This window comes from Schistocerca americana, chromosome 2, assembly GCF_021461395.2.
Source record: "Schistocerca americana isolate TAMUIC-IGC-003095 chromosome 2, iqSchAmer2.1, whole genome shotgun sequence".
In the NCBI taxonomy this organism is placed as follows: domain Eukaryota; kingdom Metazoa; phylum Arthropoda; class Insecta; order Orthoptera; family Acrididae; genus Schistocerca; species Schistocerca americana.
This window is the reverse complement of record NC_060120.1, coordinates 96001000-96026392: the sequence shown is the minus strand read 5'-3', so window position 1 is coordinate 96026392 and position 25393 is coordinate 96001000. Positions and strand designations below refer to the sequence as shown.

At 38.9% G+C, this 25393-nt stretch overlaps 1 long non-coding RNA gene across 1 annotated transcript; it reads right to left on the bottom strand.

The window, feature by feature from the left end:
• Positions 1 to 2082: 2082 nt before the first annotated feature.
• On the bottom strand, positions 2083 to 21629 carry LOC124595679. The gene is made up of 4 exons (XR_006978229.1): positions 21581 to 21629; positions 12500 to 12605; positions 12198 to 12368; positions 2083 to 3214 (listed from the first exon to the last, which is right to left on the bottom strand). It is a non-coding gene; the product is annotated as an uncharacterized LOC124595679 (long non-coding RNA).
• Between the last annotated feature and the right edge of the window lie 3764 nt (positions 21630 to 25393).

The following is a 25393-nucleotide window of genomic DNA, read 5'->3' as shown; positions in this document are numbered from 1 at the left end:
CACGAAATTTCTTACGTAACTAGTGGGATACTTGGCTACTGAAGTGGTGCTAGTTAGTGTAAGAAAAACATGAAACTAACGAAAATTATTATTTTTTTCGCAAAAATTCTTAGAAATCACAATGGCACTTTTAGTTATGAACTAAACAAATTATTTCTGGGTTCTTTTCGGAATGTGAAGCTACCTCTTAAGGATAAGATTCGCTAATGAAGTTTCTATACAAAGTTTAAGATTGTTATTGACTTGGCAGAATGGCTGAGAGCCGCGCCTACTCAACTTGAATAATTATCCGTTGGAAATGTCGTGTGACGAGGGCCTCCGTTAGAATGTTGCTAGGTACGGTTGAGGCAGTCGCGTGTGAAATACAGTGAAGTGTACTGTTGTGGAGGAAATATGGGGCTCGCAAGAGCTGTAGCGCACAATACCGTAAGCTGCGATGACTGCTGCGCCGCTCGCTGCTGACAAATAAGATAACTCTCGTTCTATCTGGATTGACCTTCGCCAATCAAACTTTCCCTACGCCTTGATGAAGTCGAGGACTCCTATTCGCTCCTAGTCTAACTATTGGCGTGGTACACCAGTCAGATAACCAGTCCACCGTGATGTCACTCAAAAATTCGCTTGCAGGCGTTTAACTATAACTCTGTCCGTTCACACCTCACAATAAGTGTGGCAGCCAGCACTGTGAACAATGCTTAATCGCTAGGACTCAATATAGAGCGAAGTACTGAGGAGAGACTTGTTCCATGCTCTTTGAGTACATGTACGAGAGTACATGCTCGCGTTACGTGTTCTCGCTCCAAGAGCGACAACGGAACGGCCCCTCTTCACGCCAGATGTGAAGGGGTATATCTTTCGGTCTCTTCCATTTCTCCTCCAGCTCAAGGCGTCAGGAATATCGTCTGCCAATCAGCATTGCTCTTCTAAAACGAGAGAATGACGTTTCGTTTAAGGCGACCAATGCGGAAATCTGTAGCATTGGCATTTTGCGTGTGCTGTCTCCCTGTGAAAACCTCTGAAAATGCATTCTATGTTTGTAAAGAATGCGTAGGCTGGGCGCTCCCACACAATGTAGCGGAATTTGCTTTTAAGCCGAACACGGGGTCGTTCTCCCTTTCACTCCGGCAAACGCTGTCTGCTCTACAGGCGGTCGCCGGCCGATGTAGATGCGTTGACTCATCCTCTGAAGGGACGAGCCTCCTGGCATGCGGTTTACCTCTCCTGAACTAAAAGCTTTTGTGACCGTCGTGTCTTGAATGTGTGTGTGTGTGTGTGTGTGTGTGTGTGTGTGCGCGCGCGCCAGCCTCAAGTATTTCAATGTCGGTACGCACTTGCGATTTACTTCTTATTTGCATATCGTTTACATGAATTCATACAACATTGACTTTATCTTATCGAGTTTGGGTTCGAATGAAGCGTGTTGATGTGCGGAATATGACTGTCAGGGCGGAATATGTAAGCATTGAAAGTCAGGAGACCACGACGTCTTACAGTAAATAAAGAACCATGTTAATCCACGTGTGCATTTGTGCTGCAGGAAGAGGACACTGGCCACCCATAATAACATCCTCTCCCTTGCTCCTACAGTCAAGATTCTACACTCAAAAAGGTAAAATTGTATTTTAATTTAACCTATTTAACTCTGAGCAAGTGTAGAGAAATAAATGCCATAAATACAAAGTTTACAATTAAAGATAAAATGCCAGAAAATAAAGATAAATTATTCTCAAAAATTGGTCTTGGGCTGGCGTTACCATAGCAACAATCTCTAATTTCACATCGCCTTTTAAGTGCTCAGCCAACCAGTACCACATCCTCTTAAGTGTGGTTTGTTTCTTTCCAGGTCTTGGGGTAGCTACTCATGTAATAAACAGCTTCATTTTCTGTTCTTGATTTCATATCTGTGACACCATAGGACGCCAGAAGCAGGATAACAGGAACAAATATGCTGTACAAAAAGAAGCTGTTTCCATTTATGAATATGAAACTGTTCTACCAAGCACCAACAGGAATCCATTAACTTTTTCATCGCATTTTTGTTCTGAAATTTAAAAAGCATTTAAATAATTAAATAAAAAAGCATCCTATTTGAGCCCCATTTATTTCATTATTAACAAACATTACACAAAAAGAGCTGAAGATGCTGTTTAGTTACAACTTAATGACTACTTTAAACGTTACATTCTTGATCACCAACGTTTTCACATAATTTTTTTTTAAGATTCTCGATTTATACACACAATTTTGAATTGTGGAAATATGCATGGCTGTTTTCCAGGCACACTGTATCATTATAATGTGTGACGAAATGAAGATATAAGGGGGATTATTTTCAGTAGCTTGTTCCCCCAGCAAGGGGAGTGCTACATGTGCAGAGTAAAGTCTACTTAGGATAGCATCCTCACCCACTGCAGCCCAGTTAATTTATGGAAGAGGGGGAAAGGGGAGGGCATAAAAAACCCTCACCCAGGTGAGAACTGTGAATAGTCTGTGATACTGTAACTAGGCTGGTAACAATAAAGAACTGTACTGCAGGAAGTTGGGACACTATTGTCCCCGCCTCAAAACAGGTGCAGATGGTTCACACCAAGATCTTCAGTGTGTGAACTCATCTGACTGGCCCCTTCAACAATCTCATCCAAAGTGAAAAATGATCACTAACAACTAAGAATAAAGGCATATAAATAAGTAATTTGCGAGCATCATTAGTTTCCCATATTCAGCTTTAGTAGATTTGTTGAGTTTTTCAGTGAGGCACAGTTCTTTCTTCGCTTACAGTTTTCATGCTTTCTTTTGAGGCACATTTCGTTCTTTGCATAAGGTTTTTGAGCCTCTTTTCGAGGCACAATTTCTTCTTCACATACAGTTTCCATATTTCTTTTGAGGCACAGTTCTTTCTTCACATACAGTTATCATGTTTTCTTTTGTGGTACAGTTCTTCCTTTGGATACAGTTCTCATGTTTTCTTTAGAGGCACAGTTCTTTTATTACATAGTTTTCATGTTACATATGTATACATAGGGCTTATATTTTTCTGTTATAGGATTGGGGTGCTACCTAAGAGAGCCAAGAGCACAAGAGCTCTCCCCGAGCACACACACACACACACACACACACACACACACACACACAACATGATTACACATGTTCATCTCACAAAGATCAGACTATTTTGTAAGTTTTTGTAGGAGCTCACGGTCTCAAACCAGTACACCTGCAAAAAGAAAATAGAGCAGATTTATTATATACAATCAAGAAAATACTTGTAATATGTTAAAGCGCTTTTATTATGTTAAAGCTATGCAGATTTGTTACAAAAATTGAACTGTGCAGAATTTACATGTGACAGTAGTGGACACATTTAAATGATTGTAAAAACATATCAAATATGAAATTACAGTTTACTGAGCATGTTCAACCTTCAACCCTTTTAAATATAAACTGTTCTGCAAACATCGTTTACTGGAGTTGCTCCGTCACTAAATAGCACAACTGAAGTTGATCTTAGTAGTAAATAAGTATTTTAGTGCCTGTACATGCCATGATGCACTGTGAACTGCAAGAGAAGTTATATTTTTTGAAAGCTAAAATGTAAAGCAGTTTGCCGGCCATGGTGGCCAAGCGGTTCTAGGCGCTACAGTCTGGAACCGCGCGACCACTACGGTCGCAGGTTCGAATCCTGCCTCGGGCATGGATGTGTGTGTTGTCCTTAGGTTAGTTAGGTTTAAGTAGTTCTAAGTTCTAGGTGACTGATGACCTCAGATGTTAAGTCCCATAGTGCTCAGAGCAATTTGAACCATTTTTTTGTAAAGCAGTTTGTTTTATTTTTATGTGCACAATTGATCCATACAGGTCTTCAAGCGATAGAATTTGTAAACTATCTTTTACATTCGCAATCTTGCACAGGTCGCATCTTTAGCCGCCTCAGGGAGAAGATTCGATTTTAGTGTGTTAAACTGGTGCTTGAGTAAAATTGAATATAAGCCATCACAACTGCAATAAATTTTTTTTTTTATTTTTGTATGTAAGATTACCAGTTTCGGTCTGTTTTAGAGCATCTTCAGACCCACTTCATGATGTAGATGGTGGCTGTGAACTGAGCAGTAGTTTGCATTCATGGAGGAGCAGCGCCTGCTCAGCTCACAGCCACCATCTACATCATGATGTGGGTCTGAAGATGCTCTAAAACAGACCGAAACTGGTAACCTTACATACAAAAATAAAAAAAAAGAGTTTTGCGAAGTGACTGTTTATATGCAGTTTTAAATAATAAATAAGCCAATTTACTCCAAAGAGATATGTTCCCAAAAATTGCTGGTGCTTGAGTGTTTATCTTTCGCACATTAAATTAGAAGGCGTTACAGAACCAGTTAAGCACAAAATCCTTGGATTTCGCACACCATATTTTTTTGTCTGAGTAATGCCGGGTTGTTATAATTAAACTGATGGTGTCCCGAGTGCTGCAGTGCGGGATGTATAAATCATTAGACGCTGAAACATCGTAGGTTCACTGAGCAGTGCGCTCGTGGAGTGTGGTGAAAAAAATACTAGTTCCAGTTCCTGCTAATACCACCGATTGTAAATAGAAAAATAAATGCTGGAGCTCTCGAGAAATATGCAAAGGTTTTTATTACAGCTACCAGTCACAAAATTTGCTAAGTAATGTATTATTTATTTATTGTGCGATATTTTTCGAAGGAATACCTCATCATCAGGCTACATGGCATTACAAAAACACTTTTACAATAAGATCGTGCAGATGTTAAACAGTCTGTTCATAAATGCAGTGGTTAACCTGCGGAAAAAGAGAAAACCTAATAAGAGGCGATGTCACTTTGTAAGCTGGCCTGATGTTTGCATGGAAATGTTTTGCAACAGTCACTCACTTTGTTCACAGAAATGGAAATACCTCAGCTCATCACAACGAGACTTTCCTTGCCGTTGCCAGTCTACATTGTATATACTCTCAACTTCGACCATCTACAGCTATTTTTCTTCCCAAATCGCAAAACTCCTTTACTACTTTAAGTGTCTCATTTCCTGATCTACACTCCTGGAAATTGAAATAAGAACACCGTGAATTCATTGTCCCAGGAAGGGGAAACTTTATTGACACATTCCTGGGGTCAGATACATCACATGATCACACTGACAGAACCACAGGCACATAGACACAGGCAACAGAGCATGCACAATGTCGGCACTAGTACAGTGTATATCCACCTTTCGCAGCAATGCAGGCTGCTATTCTCCCATGGAGACGATCGTAGAGATGCTGGATGTACTCCTGTGGAACGGCTTGCCATGCCATTTCCACCTGGCGCCTCAGTTGGACCAGCGTTCGTGCTGGACGTGCAGACCGCGTGAGACGACGCTTCATCCAGTCCCAAACATGCTCAATGGGGGACAGATCCGGAGATCTTGCTGGCCAGGGTAGTTGACTTACACCTTCTAGAGCACGTTGGGTGGCACGGGATACATGCGGACGTGCATTGTCCTGTTGGAACAGCACGTTCCCTTGCCGGTCTAGGAATGATAGAACGATGGGTTCGATGACGGTTTGGATGTACCGTGCACTATTCAGTGTCCCCTCGACGATCACCAGTGGTGTACGGCCAGTGTAGGAGATCGCTCCCCACACCATGATGCCGGGTGTTGGCCCTGTGTGCCTCGGTCGTATGCAGTCCTGATTGTGGCGCTCACCTGCACGGCGCCAAACACGCATACGACCATCATTGGCACCAAGGCAGAAGCGACTCTCATCGCTGAAGACGACACGTTTCCATTCGTCCCTCCATTCACGCCTGTCGCAACACCACTGGAGGCGGGCTGCACGATGTTGGGGCGTGAGCGGAAGACGGCCTAACGGTGTGCGGGACCGTAGCCCAGCTTCATGGAGACGGTTGCGAATGGTCCTCGCCGATACCCCAGGAGCAACAGTGTCCCTAATTTGCGGGGAAGTGGCGGTGCGGTCCCCTACGGCACTGCGTAGGATCCTACGGTCTTGGCGTGCATCCGTGCGTCGCTGCGGTCCGGTCCCAGGTCGACGGGCACGTGCACCTTCCGCCGACCACTGGCGGCAACATCGATGTACTGTGGAGACCTCACGCCCCACGTGTTGAGCAATTCGGCGGTACGTCCACCCGGCCTCCCGCATGACCACTATACGCCCTCGCTCAGACTCCGTCAACTGCACATACGGTTCACGTCCACGCTGTCGCGGCATGCTACCAGTGTTAAAGACTGCGATGGAGCTCCGTATGCCACGGCAAACTGGCTGACACTGACGGCGGCGGTGCACAAATGCTGCGCAGCTAGCGCCATTCGACGGCCAACACCGCGGTTCCTGGTGTGTCCGCTGCGCCGTGCGTGTGATCATTGCTTGTACAGCCCTCTCGCAGTGTCCGGAGCAAGTATGGTGGGTCTGACACACCGGTGTCAATGTGTTCTTTTTTCCATTTCCAGGAGTGTATTTCCCTCAGCACCACCCGAATTAATTCGACTACATTCCATTATCCTTGTTTTGCTTTTGTTGGTGTTCATCTTATAACCTCTGTCTGTTCCGTTCAACTGCTCTTCCAGGTCCTTTGCTGTATCTGACAGAATTACAATGTCATCGGCGAACCACAAAGTTTTTATTTCTCCTCCGTGGATTTTAATACCTACTCCACATTTTTCTTTTGTTTCCTTTACTGCTTGCTCAATATACAGATTGGATAACATCGGGGAGAGGCTACAACCCTGTCTCACTCCCTTCCCATCCACTGCTTCCCTTTCATGCCCCTCGACTCTTATAACTGCCATCTAGTTTCTGTACAAATTGTAAATGGCCTTTCGTTCCCCGTATTTGACCACTGTCATCTTCGGAATTTGAAAGAGAGTATTCCAGCCAACATAGTCAAAAGCTTTCTCTAAGTCTACAAATGCTAGAAACGTAGGTTTGCCTTTCTTTAATCTATCTTTTAAGATAAAGCGTAGGGTCAGTATTGCCTCTCGTGTTCCCACATTTCTGCGGAATTCAAAATGATTTTCCCGAAGATCAGCTTCTACCAGTTTTTCCATTCGTCTGTAAAGGATTCGTGTTAGTATTTTTCAGCTGTGACTTATTAAATTGATAGTTCGGTAATTTTCACACCTGTTAGCACCTGCCTTCTTTGGGATTAGAATTATTATATTCTTCTTGAAGTCAGATGATATTTCGCCTGTCTCATACATCTTGCTCACCAGATGGTAGAGTTTTATCATCGCTGGCTCTCCCAGTGCTGTCAGTAGATCTAATGAAATGTTGTCTGCTTCCGGGGCCTTGTTTTGACTCAGGTCTTTCAGTGATCTGTCAAACTCCTCGAGCAGTATCACATTTCCCACTTCATCTCCATCTACGTCCTCTTCCATCTCCATAATATTGCCCTCATGTGCACCGCCCTTGTATAGACCCTCTGTATACTCCTTCCACCTTTCTGCTTTCCCTTCTCTGCTTAGGACCGGTTTTCCATACGAGCTCTTGATATTCATACAGGTGGTTCTCTTTTCTGCAAAGGTCTCTTAAATTTTCCTCTAGGCTGTAACTATCTTACCTCTAGTGATATATGCTTCTATATCCTCACATTTGTCCTCTAGCCGTCCTTGCTTAGCCATTTTTCACTTCCTGTCGATCTCATTTTTGAGACGTTTGTATTTCTTTTCACCTTCTTCGTTTACTGCATTTTTATATTTTCTCCTTTCATCAGTTAAATTCAATATCTCTTCGGTTACCCAAGGCTATCTACTAGCCCTCGTCTTTTTACCTACTTGGTCCTCTGCTGCCTTCACTATTTCATCTCTCAAAGCTACCCATTCTTCTTCTACCGTTTTTCTTTCTCTTGTGTTTGTCAGCCTTTCCCTAATACTCTTTCTGAAACTCTCTACAACCTCTGGTTCTTTCGGTTTATCCAGGTCCCATTTCCTTAAATTTCCACCTTTTTGCGTTTTCTTCAGTTTTAATCTACAGTTCATAACCAATAAATTATGGTCAGAGTGGTTTCTAAATCTCTGTCTTACCATTATATAGTCTACCTGAAATCTTCCAGTGTCTCCAGGCCTCTTCCACGAATACAGCCTTCTTTCATGATTCTTAAACCAAACCTTAGCTATGATTAAGCCTGCTCTAAGCAAAATTCTACCAGGCGGCTTCCTCTTTCATTCCTTACTCCCAGTTCATATTCACCTACTACTTTTCCTTCTCTTCCTTCCCCGCTATCGAATTCCAGTCCCCCATTTTCGTCTCCCTTACCTATCTGAATAATTTCTTCAATCTCTTCATCATCTGCGGAGCTAGGTGGCATATAAACTTGTACTACTGTGGTAGGTGTGTGCTTCGTGTCAATCTTGGCTGCAATAACGTGTTCATCATGCTGTTTGTAGTATGTTATTCGCGCTCCTATTTTTTATTCATTATTAATATTTGTAAATAACTGATCTCTTCTTGGGGGGAATGACTTCCTCACAAATTTTTGAGTGTGGTTTTCAACAACGAAAGTAGGGGATGTAATACGTCTTTTTGTTTGACAGCTTTATTCCTGCTTGGCGCATAGACTAGCAGTGAATGATTAGTCGTCAGGGCAGCCGACGGCAAAAGGGCACAATAAGAAATTAATTTTGTTATACATAGTGTTGCATAATGTGGAATGGAAGCGTCAGTTTGGTGCAATTACAGGAGCATATTGTTTCTATTGAGTAACTGCCTCGGATATAAGTTTTTCGAGGCTAAATCGATGTTGTAATTGCTCGCACCTCAAATCCAGCAAGCAATGTAGCCAAGAAACGCAATATGGCGAGTAGAATCTACATGTTTAATTTGAGACACGAAGATACTATAAAATATTAACTAATAACAGTTCACATCACTACACTTTTCTTGAAAGGAAAGAACTTTTTTCATTTCTTTTATCTTTAGAATTGTAGGAAGAGAGATTGTTACATTTTGTGATTTATTTTTGAGCAGTGTGAAATTATTTGTCGTAACGTATGATAATCTCACATGAAAGCATCTCATTTCCTTCAATGTTATTTTACAAAGACACATTGTTAAGAAAAATCTATCTACAAGCAGTTTTTGTGCAGTTATACTAACGTGATGCCAGCAGTTCAAGGAAAAGTGGATATAACAAAAATGTTCTTCAGTTATTGCAATGGTCGCTTTGACAAAATTCCTGGTAAATTTGACTTTTAGTTTCTCACTAATTTTATAAAAAACACTATATTTTTTCTTTGAATAAGTTCGGCAATGTTAGTGGGAAAAGTAGGGTAAACAAAATTATGCTTGCTTGCTTCATGTTTCACTAAATCTGAATTGTAAAAGTTCAACAAAAGTTCTATGAATAATTCTGAGTGCACATAGAAAAACGTTTTCAGTTTTTGTCCCTTCAGCAAAGGCGACGGATTTCTTTAGGCAGTAGTGTGTTTTTTTTTCAGAATGAAAGGCTCAAGTTAAGACCGTATTGGTTCATGTCCCAGTTGTGAATGCTGGCACTGATGGTTAGCGCATAATACAAATGTATCTAAAAGCTAAATCAGGTAGAGGGTGAAGTGTTGGTGAAATGTGTTTTTTACAACTATCTCAATAACATCCTCTAGACTCTTTGGAAAATCATGACATCCTTTGCAATAGTTTGAACAGGTTATGAACATGGTTAGATTTTCTTCTAAATTATTATATTTAAAATAACTTTTAATTCAGTTATAGTTTCATTAAAACTAATGTATCAGTAGCATCTGGATGCATAACTTTGCTAGACTGTACATATGCACAGTTCATGCATCTGTAGCAGTTGAATTTCCTAGCAAGGTCACAGAAGTTAATAGACGTGACATGATTCTCGTAAGGCAAGAGTTAAAAGCAGATAAAAGAAAGCATAAAAAATTAGTATGTTAAATTTGACTTTCAATGAAACGTGGTTGTTAAGGACTGAGAACAGGTGTGTGACCCATACCAAATAAGCCTGTGAGATGATGTGGAATGCATACAAAGAAAGGCAGTACAGATGGCCACAGGTTTGCTTGAATCATTGGAGGGAACATGGAGACGTTGAAAACTTGATCTGGCAGAAAAAAATTTGTGAAATTTGTGGTAAGATCATGTGGGACCAAAATGCTTAGGTCACCAGTCCCTAAGGTTACACACTACTTAATCTAACTTAAACTAACTTGTCCGCATGGCGATGTGGCAGATTCTTGAAGACAGATCCCAACTACCCTACGAAATCCTCGTTACCAAGTTACAAAGACAGCAGTGTAAGGGAGGAGTCTACAAATATACAAGCCCCTATGACTCGCGCCTGTGCGGAACCTATAGGCAAGATTAAACTGATTATAGACCGCACTGCGACATGTACGCAGTCATTCTGAAGCCAAATGCAAAAGTCGTTCAGGTTACTGCTCTTTTTTCTAGTACAGCTTTCTCGTGTGTTCTGCTATTATCTAGTTTCCATTTGCTGACACTTCACAGGTTTAAAGTCTGAAATTTTATGTTAATGGACCAGCAGTTTGTGCACTGGTTTTACTGTAGTTAATTTCTTTGTTACATATTTCAATCCAATAATAGTACGACTTAGACATGTAATTTATTTGGCTGATCTTCTGTGCAATAAGCAAATAGTTAGCTCTATAAATCAATAGAAACATGTAGGAGGTTGACAATTCTACTTTTGCACTGTCCAAAACACTGAACATGTTTACCTGTAGGGAATACTAGAGAACGAGTACAATCCAGGTCACCTTTTTGTGAATGAAGCATGTGAGAAATCTTGTAATTGTTCTATATGTATAACGGTTCTATTGGTCACGCAGAGGAAAGGTAACTCTGTGCAGTCTATGAAACAAGTTTTTGTGATTACATTCTTCAACATACGCAATATGCACTGCAAAGGACTGAATCTTTCATTCGATAAAATCCCACCACGCAAACTGCGATGAATATACCGAGACAAATCTCGTGAGAATGAGGCTGAAACAACATGTCTCCGTTAGCCTCTACAAATGCAAGAATTGAATAGAATCTAGCTGTTGTATGGAATAAATAGCTCAGGGCCTGTTATTACTTCCTCCATTACAGAATTTTTCATGAGGATGAAATATTATAATTCTTTGTAGACGATGCTATAAAATGTCGTTGTCTACAACTCAAGATTTGGAGGGCAAAGGTGGTCATGAATCACGTTAGACGAATATTCTTACTTTGTCCAAATATTTTACTTTTTACTTCAGTATTTATAAACCTTTATACGCCTATTACTGCACTACGAACCAAAGTGATATACAGTATTTTGTTAACTTCTACACACTCTCTCTAGAGTAAATCTTTGTACACCTTTAACCTGCATGATCACACAAATAAACTAATTGCTCGGTGGGTGGTTGGGTGTGTGACAAAGCAATTATTCCCCTGGAGGGGATGTTCTATTAAAACCACTTAAAATGAAAAATAGGTAATTAATATGGAACCCTTCTTAACAGCAGGTGTCACCAACCGCTGTCAAAATAGAAAAGTGCAGCTGCAATTTACCATGTAAAGTTACTGCAGACACATGTGTAATTCATTAACATTTAATGAGAAACTATGAAAGTTTGGTTGCACCACTGAGCACTGAACGTTTATAAGAAAGAACTGCAATGTCCATAAAGATAACAGTATTTCAACTTGCGCAATGTTAAAAGCAAACAATTCATAGATTTAAATCAAAATGTGAAGGGGAAGCTTCTTACAAAACCGCAGAAAATGTAGTCACAAACAAAATAAAAATGTAACAAATGTTAGCTACATCCCTTCCACCTGACAAAATTTTGGGAAGGTTTATTATGAATTAGAGACTATGCTGGAATCTAAAAAAAGAACCCATCACCCAAATCTCTAGAGTACCTAGCCACTATTCTTCCCCTGTTGTTTCATTACTGTGTTACCCCTGACGAATATTGACAGTTATACAGCTACCGCACGTTTGTCTTATTCTTTGAACAGTTTATGAGTGCTTTCTTGTCTTCCTCCAAACCTTATTCTTTGTCGTGTAGTTTGCAATTATGGCATGCAATCTGTGTCTGCCAAGCATGTTTAAAGTAACACATCACAGAATTTGTGCCACAGGTTTATACCGAGTAGAACAGCACAAAATTAGGAAACTAATAATCTGAGGCTAATGTCGTTCGTAAAGTATTACTTTACTTACCAGGAGAAAACAGTTGACTCACTTTTTTTTACAAAGATGATCTGCAGAGCTGAGATTTGCATCAGCACAAGAAAGTGTGGCACATTTCATTTTCAGATTACTTTTTCCTTGAAGACTCAATAAAAGACCCGTCATTTTATGTTGTGACGAAATGATAGTTGGGCTTATTTTCTGTAAACCGAAGTATCCAGTCATAAAGACGAAGGGTACGAGAAAGTCACATGAAATACTCTGACAATACTAATGGAAAAATCTTTAGAGTAAATAAAAGTTACAGAATTTTATGTGTTAAATGTACCCACCTGACGTCTGATGATGGTAATAAATATTCACGTAACACACCCTGGGGCTAATAAGGGTGTGTAGCCGATGATGTGATGATGTCATGTCATCTCATTTTATGTAATGCTGGAATAAGAAATAATTATATATTACTTGAAGTGGTCATGGTATGATTATTCCAAAAACAAACGAAATGGATATTTACAAAGTAAAATTACCAGATTCATTATAGTACCTGCCCTTTCATCTTGACAGACAAAGTAATCAGTTCTTATCAACAAGATACACCGTATCTGCTGTTTCATTAGCACACATATCTGGCTAAAAGAAACGCAGAGGCCTCATGCTATTTCATTTATCTATTTCAGTAGTATGACACGTTACGTATCTAGGACAAGTGAACAGGTAATACAGAATTAAATATTAAATATGTATTACAACTGTAATGCAGTTTATCACACATGTTGTGAGCGTACTGTAATTCCACTTTATGCAATAGCTGAAAATTAAGGTAGCCACGCTGGCGCTTGTAATTTGGTGCGAAGCACTGTCGCCACAGCTGATCATTGGCGCCAGTTGGCGCTCGAGGCAGTCAACTTGTGTCACGACTTGCGTAAGCTGGACAGTGGCGTGTCGGCATGTAAATCGCGTTATACGGAAAATGGTAATTTTCTACTAATGCTTTGCTGCAATGTGGTTTGAATACTGTGAAGAGTCAGACGGAAGTATTTTTTATGAGAGTGCAGTGTATTAGACAACAAATGAATGGGAATATTGAGAAACCCCACACGTCCAATTTTTCGACAAAGTTGAATTACCCCCGAATTTGTATTTTAAACATATAGGCCGATCACGATATAGAGAAATCCCATATATTGTGGTATTTTCCGTGTTTTTACGCAGCCATAGTCTCGCCTGAACTAAAGAGAAACGCCACTTGTACAAAAGACACGGACTTTCTCACAATTTTAAGTTTTCAACAATGTTTTAAGCAGAGGGAATAATCGATATTGTCTGTTATAACTTACATAAAATACTAGGAAAACACCAATATGGTGCGGTACCTGGATGCAATGTAATATTAGCTGCCTGCAATCTACGGGATGTCATTTGTACTCTGGCGAACAATAAATACCCCAGCGTGCTACTATTTTTAGACTTTTAAAAAGCGTATGACAGCATAAACCATGAATATCTGATTAAGGTTCTGACGAAGAGCTTGATTAATCCGACAAAACTGTAACTAGGAGATCTATCAGGAAAGGTTGCCGCCAATCTGACGGAAGTGAAGAACCTCGTCAACGACTTCAACACAGTCACAGGTGCGAAACTAAACAAGAGAAGGCTACGTTGCTCCATGTAGGGCAAAACACAAAGCTCTCTGGGTCTGCTGGGGTGCAGTGGCAGACGTGATGGCGACAAAAAAACTGGACAGACATGCTGCACGAGATCTGAGCCACCACATGCAATTATTGTGACAGGGAATTAGATCTCTTGCAAAGAGTGCACACAGTCAGAATATCTATAGTGACTAGAATGCACTACCTGGGCCATAACCTACCAATCTCAAATCACCTAGCAGACAGCATACAGAAGGCGTTCTGTTGATATCTCATCAGAGGCCACATTTTCAAAGTAAGCTTTGAAACGTTGACCTTACCAACCTCATTAGGAGAGATTGGTCTTATCAGAGCCAACATAAGTGTCGGACCTCACCAATCAACCGTATGCCTAGAACTATCACTAATGGCACACCGATCTTAATTAAGAGCTTAATGCTAAATTGCAAGCCATGCAGTATAATTCTACCAATTAATGAAGCTATATCCCAGTAACCTTCCGCCATATTAGGCTCTACTACTGCGAGTTCAGTTACATACTACAAGCTGACAACATCCATCCACTTCATTACAACGTGAAAATCTATAGTTTTCTCACAACAGATGGTAGAGACCACGGTCATTTAAAAATACCCACAAGCTAAGTGGAATACCATCTCACGAAATATCCATAGCCCTGCATTGCCATCACGCATCCGCTCTATATGGTACCTAACCATCAGCCAGTGAGAAGCTCCACAACATCCACCTGAGCCCCACACCCGCCTGTACGATATCCGCTCACGTGGACACCTTAATCCATAGGTTCACCTGTGGCACAGCTGGACTAATCACGGCACACATGTGAAGTAGACTTCTGATAATTGGCCGCACGGTTCCGCACATCGGCATCATGGAATTAACCAGACCAGAAAAAACGCGATATCCCCGCAGGAAGCAAAATGCCGCCATTTGATTTTATGTTACACCGCTGCTTGTATTATCAACCATTGTCATACAACACTTGAAGAATACTAAGCATATATGGAATACAAACAAGCAAAGGTTAGAGAACAAAGAGATTACGTTGACATATATGGTAACATGTTGAAAATTATGGTGCAGATACGAATCAATTTATTTAAGTTACTACTTAATACAAAACAACGTATCACAAAAACATGAAAAGAAGCAGAAAAACTTAATTATCAACCATCATCATACAACACTTGAAGAATACTGAGCATATATGGAATACGAACAAGCAAAGGTAAGAGGACAAAGAGATTACTTTGACACATATTGTAACATGTTGAAAATTATGGTGCAGATATGAATCAATTTATTTAAGTCACTACTTAATACAAAACAATGTATCACAAAACATGAAAAAAGCAGCAAAACTTACAGAACTATGCTATGTCAATATCATTATTATTTCTCAATAGGAAAGGGAAGGGTAAATTGACAGGGTTGTTAGCGAAATGCATAAGGGGGACAGTAGTACTAATGGATGTACCTCTTTTTTGGACTAATATCAGTGTCCAATGAGAAGTTCAGGCAGGCAGGTGCTAAAGAGGTCCAGAACTCAGAAAATTCTCACAACAGGAAAGTAAATAATAATGTTACGATATTTAACCAGAATATTGGTGGATTAAAGAAAAAAGTAGATTATCACGAAAGTAAAGTGAAAAATAATGTTACCATTTTTCACCAAAATATTCCGGGATTGAAGAATAAAGCAGATGAGCTCCTGGTTTGTTTAGATGACATTGAATCTGATAATGTAATAGATATACTATGCCTGTCTGAGCATCACATTGTGTCTGATATGGAAAAGGTAAATATCAGTGGTTACAAACTAGCTGCACATATGAGTAGAGAGAATAAGGTGAGAGGAGGAGTTGCCATATATGTCAAAAGTTATCGCTGTGTAAAAAGCTTACATACAAAAAAGTTTTGTCTAGAGCAACATATAGAAACATGTGCCTGTCAACTTAAAATGAAGGAGGGCTCTTTTATAACTGTAACAGTATATAGATCCCCTTTAGCAAACTTTCATTTATTCCTGGAAAACTTGGATGCCTTGTTGTGCTGTCAGATAGGGGAAAGCAAATTATTATTTGTGGGGACTTCAATGTTGATTCACTGAAAGAGTGTAATAGGAAGAATGACCTGTAAGTCTTGCTCGGTTTTTTCAATTTGACATCTGTCATAAATTTTCCTACTTGGGTAGTAAAGGACAGCAGCACATCGATAGATACCACTTTTATAGACCACGATAGGTTTAAAAACATAAATTCTTGTCCTGTTGAGAATGGCCTTTCAGATCATGATGCTCAGCTAGTTACAGTATATGACATAGCTTCATTCAGTAATTCAAAACTACCCTCCAAAGTTGTGCATTCAATTACTCTCAACAATTAGAAATTTCAGAGAAAATCTTCAGCAGTTAGACTGGGATGAGGTGTACAAGGAACCCGATGCTAATTTAAAATATAACTTATTTCATGATACACTTTTAAGAGAATATGAAAACGGATTCCCCGAGAAAGTAGTTAAATCTAATTATAAGAAACCATGCAAAAAATCTTCGCTTACTAAAGGAATAAAAATATCTTGTAACCACAAAGGGAACTGTATCTAACAACAAGAAAGAGTAATAACCCAAAAACAGCCAAATATTATAAAAACTACTGTGCTACATTAAGAAAGGATATTAAAAAGTCCAAAAGCATGTGCATCATGTCTGACATTAATACCTCTGATAACAAAATCAAAACAATTTGGAATATTATTACAAGGGAGACAGGACAACCAAGAGTACAGGTTGACAGCATCACCATCAAAGCAAATGGAAACTTGATAAACAACAAACTGGAAGTCGAAAATATTTTGAATAATCATTTTTTAAATGTTGTAGAGAAAATAGGATCTAAATGTTCATTAGAAGAAGCAAGGCAGTTAATGGAAGAGGCCTTACCCACACCATTTGATACAATTGAAATTCCATTCACCTCTCCTTCTGAAATTAGGAAGATAATAAACTCTCTCAAGAATAAATGCTCACATGGAATTGATGGCATTTCCAGCAGGATAATAAAAGCTTGTTCCCAAAGAATAAGTGGGATTCTTAGTCACATATGTAATAGCTCTCTGAAGCAGGGTATTTTCCCAGATAGACTGAAGTATGCCATTGTCAAACCACTGCATAAGAAAGGGGATACGTCTGAAAAAAAAATGGTTCAAATGGCTCTGAGCACTATGGGACTTAACATCTAGGGTCATCAGTCCCCTAGAACTTAGAACTACTTAAACCTAACTAACCTAAGGACATCACACAACACCCAGTCATCACCAGGCAGAGAAAGATACGTCTGATGTCAACAACTACCACCCAATCTCTCTTCTGACTGTGTTATCCAAAATTCTTGAAAAAGTAATGTATTGTAGAGTAGCTTCACACTTTTGTAAAAATAAAGTTTTGACAAAATGTCAGTTTGGTTTCCAGAAGGGTTTTTCAACGGAAAATGCTATATATATTTTCACTAATGAAATAATAAATGCTCTGAGTAACCGGAAGTCAGCTGTTGGGAATTTTTGTGATCTATCAAAGGCTTTTGCTTGTGTAAATCATGGAATACTTCTAGATAAGCTCAAGTACTGTGGTATGAATGGGACAGTGCTCAAATGGTTTAAATCATACCTAACTGGAAGACTGCAGAAAGTTGAAATGAGCAGTTCACATGATATGCAAAAAACTGGTGATTTCTCAAACTGGGGAACAATCAAGAATGGGGTGCCGGAAGGTTCGGTCTTGGGTCCTCTGCTGTTCTTAATGTATATTAATGACTTGCCATTCTATATTCATGAAGATGCAAAGCGGGTACTTTTTGCTGATGATACAAGTATAGCTATCACACCCAACAGACAAGAACTAACTAGTGAAATTGTAAACTGTGTTTTTCAGAAAATCATTAGGTGGTTTTCTACAAATTGGCTCTCATAAAACTTTGACAAAACACAGTATATACATTTCCACACAATAAATGGAATGACACCATTAATAAATATAGACTTTGATCAGAAATCGGTAGCTAAGGTAGAATATTCAAAATTTCTAGGTGTATGCATTGATGAGGGGTTGAACTGGAAAATGCACACTGAGGATCTGCTGAAACGCTTGAGTTCAGCTACTTATGCTATTAGGGTCATTGCAAATTTTGGCGATATATATCTGAGTAAATTAGCTTACCACACCTATTTTCATTCTCTGCTTTTGTATGGCATCATATTCTGGGGTAACTCATCATTGAGTAAAAGAGTGTTCATTGCACAAAAGTGTGTAATCAGAATAATTGCTGGAGCTCATCCAAGATCATCCTGCAGACATTTATTTAAAGAGCTAGAGATCTTCACTGTAGCCTCACAATATATATATATTCACTTATGAAATTTGTTGTTAACAATCCGAACGAATTCAAAAGTAATAGCGGTGTACATGGCTACAACACTAGGAGAAAGGATGATCTTCACTACTCAAGGTTAAATCTAACTTTGGCTCAGAAGGGGGTACATTATGCTGCTACAAAAGTCTTTGGTCACTTACCTAATAGCATCAAAAGTCTGACAGACAGCCATATAGCATTTAAAAGGAAATTAAAAGAATTTCTTAATGGCAACTCCTTCTACTCATTAGATGAAATTTTGGATATAGTAAGTGGGTAATTACCCCAACCCCCACAAAAAAATTAAAAATATTAACTGTCATGTAATATTTTGTGTAATGTAATATCTTGTACAGACACCTTTTATTAACCTGACATGTTCCACATCATTACGAAGTGTCATATTCATGTTATATGGAAAAAGTACTAATCTAGTCTTATTTTTTCATTTATGTGGCAAGGAGCCAATTTTAGTGTCTACAAGAAGACATTTTAAATCATCAGAAGATTACTTTCATCTACCAGAAGACAGATAACACTTGCCCTACTAACGTAGCACTGTTCTGTTAGCTACAGAAAATGTTAAGAACTATACAAGAAGACAGAAAAGAAAATTTCTGTTTCACAGCTATGCAGAAGAAGGCTATTTTGTTAACAGTAGCAGAGTATTGTTTGGTACAAACATCAACATCCTATAATTATATGCAAGACTAAAATAACTTTCAACAAGAATATTTTCGAGATTGAAAAACTAACTGTCCCTTTGTGGATTAGTGCATTGATGTGAGGAATATTTAAGATTCTAAAAGACTATTTGATAAGATTCATTTGTTGCCATCTGTATCCAAGCGATTAATTTATCTTGTGGTTCGATAATAAAAATGGAACAGCTTACTACAAGGAATTCTTTACTTGTACCACTGCTTGAACATAAAACTACTGAATACAGTGCAAAAATAATTTTTGTGAATCCTTTCCTTAATTACTACAAACTGTTAACTGTATTTGCATTAAGGGCGTATTTATGCATTCACAAATAACGAAAATTTTCGTATAAAGTAAATGGAAGGTGCAGTTTGCACTTTTAACCATCAGAAAAAATTGACTGTAAACCAGCATCAGCAACAACAGCTCAGGTATAAATGCTGACATCACAAATAGAAAATGAAGAGATAGAGAAAGTCAATGAGAAATTTGAATGTGTAATTCAGTATGTGAAGAGAGATGAAAATCTAATAATCACAGGTGACTGAAATGCTCTACTGGAGATATGAATAGGAGAGAGCGTAGTGTGAGAATATAGGCTTGGTAGTTGCAATGAGAAAAGAGAAAGTCTAATTGCATTTTGCAATAAAAATTTCAGCCAGCGAATGGACAGTTCAGAATTCAAAAGAGGGGGAAATGTACTTGGAAAAGGTCTGGAGACATGGGAAGATACTAGCTGGATTACATTGCAATCACACAGTGATTTAATTGTAAGATATACCCAGAGGATGATATAGACTCAGCTTACAATTTACTTATGGTGAGGAGTAGGCTGTAATTTAAGAGAATCATCTGGAAGAATCAGTAAGCAAAGAAGTGGGATTCTGAAGTACTAAAGAATGACTAGGTGTATTTGAAGTTCTCTAAGGCGTAGGTACTGCGATTGTGAATATCAAAATAGATAGTTCCTTTGAGGAGAAGTGGATATCCCTAAAAAGGGCAATCACTGAAGTTGTACACTTAGGAATGGAATAAACATGACGTTTTGGGAAATCAAGGTGAAATGGCTTCAGGAAAAATATGAAGTAATCGAAAGAGACATATTCGTTAAAGGACTGATTCAGAATAAACAGTCTGAACAATATTCGGTGAAGTTAAAAGCAAAGGCATCAACTTTAAGAATGCAAGAAGAATTCTATTGTTAAATTACTGACAAGAATAATATGCAGTAGAATGGAAAAGAAAGTTGATGATCTGTCAAATAATAAATAAACAGTTCGGTTTTAAGAAAAGTAAATGCAGCAGAAAGCCAGTCCTGAAGTTGTGACTGATTTGAAAGAGTGTAAGACAAGTATGTAGTCTACTGCTCAATCTATAAATCAAAGAAGCAGTGGCCGAAATAACAGAAAGTATTAGAAGTTCAATTAAAATTCAGGATGAAAGGATATCGATAAAAACATCCCCTAATGACATTGCTATCCTCAGTGAAAGTGAGGAAGAATTGCCAGGTCGATGGAAAGGAATGAACATACTAATGAGAGCCCATTACTGGTTGAGAGTTAACCAAGGAAATCGAACATACCGAGAAAAATCAGAAATGAAATAAGCGATAAACCTAACATGGACATTTGTGACCACGACGCAGACGAAATAAAGAAATTCTGCTACATTGGAAACAAAATAACTCATAGTGGGCGAAGCAAGGGGACATGAATTTCGGACTAGCGCAGGCAAAGAGTGCATTTTTGGCCAAACCAAGTCTACTAAAATCAAACATAGAGTTCACATGGAAGAAGAAACTTCTGAAAATGTACGCCTGTTGCACAGCATTGTATAGAAAGGAATCATGGAATGAGGGAAATCTGGAGAAGAAGAGTTGTGGTGCTGTTGAAGAGTATTGAAGATTAGGTGGACTGATAAGATAAGAAATGAGGAGGTTCGCCACAGCCTCGGTGAGGAGAAGAAAAATATTGTCTGTAATTATGACATGATGATTGGATAAGTGTTAACACATCAGGGAATGATTTCAGTGATACCCGATAGAATTGTGGAGGATAAATACCGTCGGGGAAGACAGAAATTGGAATAAATTCAACAAATGAGGACATTCGGTGTACATGTTACACTGAGATGAAGAGGCTGGTAGAGGGAAGGAATTCATGGCGGGTTGCATCAAAATAGTCTAAATACGAATCACCTAAATTAAAAATATGTTGGCACTGGTGTTTGTGGGGTGCAAGGGTGTGCCCCCTTTCACACACTAGCCAATTTGCCTCATCGGTAGCCAACTAAAAGTAGTAGTATTTAATCTAATAGAATGAAAGAGCTTCAAACAGCAACACATATCTTTGGCTGCCTTCGTAGGACATTAATGGGCAAAGAACTGCCATAAAAATTAATTTAATTTCTTTGCGGTTTATGGCTCCTTGTAAAGTTGTTGTTATGTTTTACCATAGCAAGTCATGATAAATTCCCATCGTCTAGCCACACAAACAATGAAATCAAACCAAGCCGTTACTCAATCTTAGGATTATTTCTTAGTGTACAGTAACAGGAGAGAATAGTAATGATACTGTAACATTAAAATAAGAAAAGAAATAGCAGACTACGCACACATTATTTTACTTACTTTGATGCGGCTTCCTGCCCTTTACGCGGGAAGCGCCTTCATTCTCGACAGGAAAGGGGCCTTTGCGTCTTTCTCTGGCCTTATATAGCCTGTTCCGTGTCACAGCATGGAGGTGGGGAAACTACCGACCTCGTGAAAGACATTCAGCAATCTTATCACGTACTGATTAGCCTAGACCTTCATTTTCTACTCTTTGTGATGCTAGTTGGGGAAAGTGAGGAACTACCGACCTCGTGAGAGACAATCAACAATTTTATCAAGTACATTGCTAACAACTGATTTGACTGGACTTTGAGATTCTACTTTTTGTGCTGCTAGTTGGCTGTCGATGTTACTGATTAGTGGAGGTAACTCAGTTTCAAATGAATTTACTTTCTTTCCTTGATCTGTTATCTCATCGTCCACGTCTCCCATCTTCTTGCTCAACAAAACAAATGCAATCTCCTACTAATCTAATCGCATACCTGAGTTATCAGTCTTACTGTTTACAAGTTCAGACCGCTATTAAAATTTGCTGCATCAAACTGCATCGTGATTTCTGTATCTGATCGGCCGCAACTATATTAGATGTGTCCATCAGATGAATGTGCTGAGGACTGGGTAGCTTGAGTTTTCTGTTTCATATTTGCGACAGCCGAACGATGGGATATTTATAGTGAGCCTAGATAGAGGCTCTATAGTTGGGGCTGCCATAATTTCTCTCTGACAAACCGAGACATTGCTGTTAAACTGACTAAGACTGGAAGTGATTTGGGAAGCGAAAACCGGGACGAATCGCGACACTTCTCTTAAGCTTAAACAGTGAATTAATTAATGGAAATATTTTCTCGGCTTTGTGATTACTACTGTCTGAGCTATAGCAAAATAAGGGATCTTTGAATGGTCATTCCATATTTGTTTGACAGTTCCGCGCGCTAACACTGATTTCACAATTGCTTTTAATTTTGTTCTGCCAACGTTGCAGTTTTTGATGCTTCGGAATCATTGAAAAGTTTGGAGCCTAGCCTAGAAGTACAGTCCAGTGATGTCAAAGACATTTAATGTTTAACGGTATGATACAGTACATTGCTAATTCCGCTACTGTCATTAATTTGCCCTGTTTAAATGAATTTGAAACAAAATAACTGTCCATTTTTGTAAGTACTTGCGGAGTACACATTTGATTTATGCTTTACGCTAGCTAAATGATCCTTAATATTTGCTCTTCTCCCATGTGCAATGGAAACAGAAGACAAATTACACATTCTATTTATTTATTTATTTATTTTTATTTATTTATTTATTTATTTATTGTTCCGTGGGACCACATTTAGGAGAAGTCTCCATGGTCATGGAACGAGTCAATACATGAAATTATAACACGATTGTAGAAACACATAAAATGAAACAAGTCGTTAGTTTAAATAAAGAAAATCAAGAATGTAACACTGGAATTTGCTTAATTTTTTATCTCTTCCAGGAGCTCCTCGACAGAATAGAAGGAGTGAGCCATGAGGAAACTCTTCAGTTTAGACTTAAAAGTGTTTGGGCTGCTGCTAAGATTTTTGAGTTCTTGTGGTAGCTTATTGAAAATGGATGCAGCAGAATACTGCACTCCTTTCTGCACAAGAGTCAAGGAAGTGCATTCCACATGCAGATTTGATTTCTGCCTAGTATTAACTGAGTGAAAGCTGCTAACTCTTGGGAATAAGCTAATATTGCTAACAACAAACGACATTAAAGAAAATACATACTGTGAGGGCAATGTCAAAATTCCCAGACTATTGAATAGGGGTCGACAAGAGGTTTTCGAACTTACACCATACATAGCTCGAACAGCCCGTTTTTGAGCCAAAAATACCCTTTTTGAATCAGAAGAATTACCCCAAAAAATAATACCATATGACATAAGCGTATGAAAATATGCGAAGTATACTACTTTTCGTGTTGAAATGTCACTTATTTCAGATACTGTTCTAATGGTAAATAAAGCGGCATTTAGTTTCTGAACAAGATCCTGAACATGGGCTTTCCACAACAGCTTACTATCTATCCGTACGCCTAGGAACTTGAACTGTTCCGTCTCGCTTATAACATGCCCATTCTGTCTGATTAAAATGTCAGTTCTTGTTGAATTGTGGGTTAGAAACTGTAAAAACTGAGTCTTACTGTGATTTAGCATCAAATTATTTTCCACAAGCCACGAACTTACTTCATGAACTACATTATTTGATAATGTTTCAATATTACACACAAGATCCTTCACTACCAAGGTGGTGTCATCAGCAAACAGAAATATTTTTGAATCACCTGTAATACTAGAAGGCATATCATTTACATAAATAAGGAACAGCAGTGGCCCCAGCACCGACCCTTGGGGAACGCCCCATTTAACAGTGCCCCATTGGGACTGAACATCATTACCACTCTCAATATTGCGGAGGATTACCTTCTGCTTTCTGTTCTTAAAGTAGGAGGCGAACCAATTGTAAGCTACTCCCCTTACTCCATAATGTTCCAACTTCTGCAGTAATATTTTGTGGTCAACACAGTCAAAAGCCTTCGTTAAATCAAAGAAAACACCTAACGTTCTCAACCTTTTATTTAATCCGTCCAAAACCTCACAGAGAAAAGAGAATATAGCATTTTCAGTTGTTAAGCCATTTCTAAAACCAAACTGTACATTTGACAGCAAATTATGTGAATTTAAATGCTGCAGTAACCTTGTACATACAAGCCTCTCGATAACTTTAGCAAACACCGATGGCATAGAAATAGGTCTATAATTGTCAACATTATCCCTGTCTCCCTTTTTATAAAGTGGCTTCACTACCGAGTACTTTAATCGGTCAGGAAACCGACCACTGCTAAAGGAAAAGTTACAGATATGGCTAAGTACTGAGCTAATATACGTGGAACAATACTTCAGTATTCTGCTAGATACCCCGTCATATCCATGAGAGTTCTTGGTCTTTAGTGATTTAATTATTAACTCAATCTCCCTCTTGTCAGTATCATGGAGGAGCATTTCAGGTAACAGTCTCGGAACACTTTTTTCTAAGAGCGCTATATGATTCCCTGTTGGGACTAGGTTTCTATTTAGTTCACCTGCTATATTCAGAAAGTGATTATTAAGTACTGTACATATATGCGACTTATCAGCAACACGGACATCCCCACTACGCACTGATTCTATATCCTCGACCTGTCTCTGCAGACCAGCCACTTCCTTTACGACTGACCATATGGTTTTAATTTTATCCTGAGACTTAGCTATTCTATCCGCATACCACATACTTTTTGCCTTCCTAATAACTTTTTTAAGCACCTTACAATACTGTTTGTAATGGGCTGCTGCATTTAGATTTTGACTGTTTCTAACGTTTTGATATAATTGCCACTTTGTTCTACAAGATATTCTTATCCCTTTAGTCAGCCACCCAGGCTGCCTGTTTGTGCTAGTACCCTGTTTTAAACGTTCTAACGGAAAGCAACTTTCAAAGAGCACGAGAAAAGTCTTGAGGAAAGCATTATATTTATCGTCTACTGTATCAGCACTATAAACATCTTGCCAATCTTGTTCCTTGATAAGGTTTACAAAAGTCTGTACAGCAACTGGATCAGCTTTCCTAAAAAGTTGGTAACTATATTTAACATGTGTTGAAGCACAAAAATCTTTTAGACTTAAAATTTGTGCATCATGATCTGAAAGGCCATTCACCTTTTTGCTAACAGAATGCCCTTCTAATAATGACGAATGAACAAAAATATTGTCTATGGTTGTTCTACTGTTCCCTTGCACTCTCGTTGGAAAGAATACGGTTTGCATAAGAT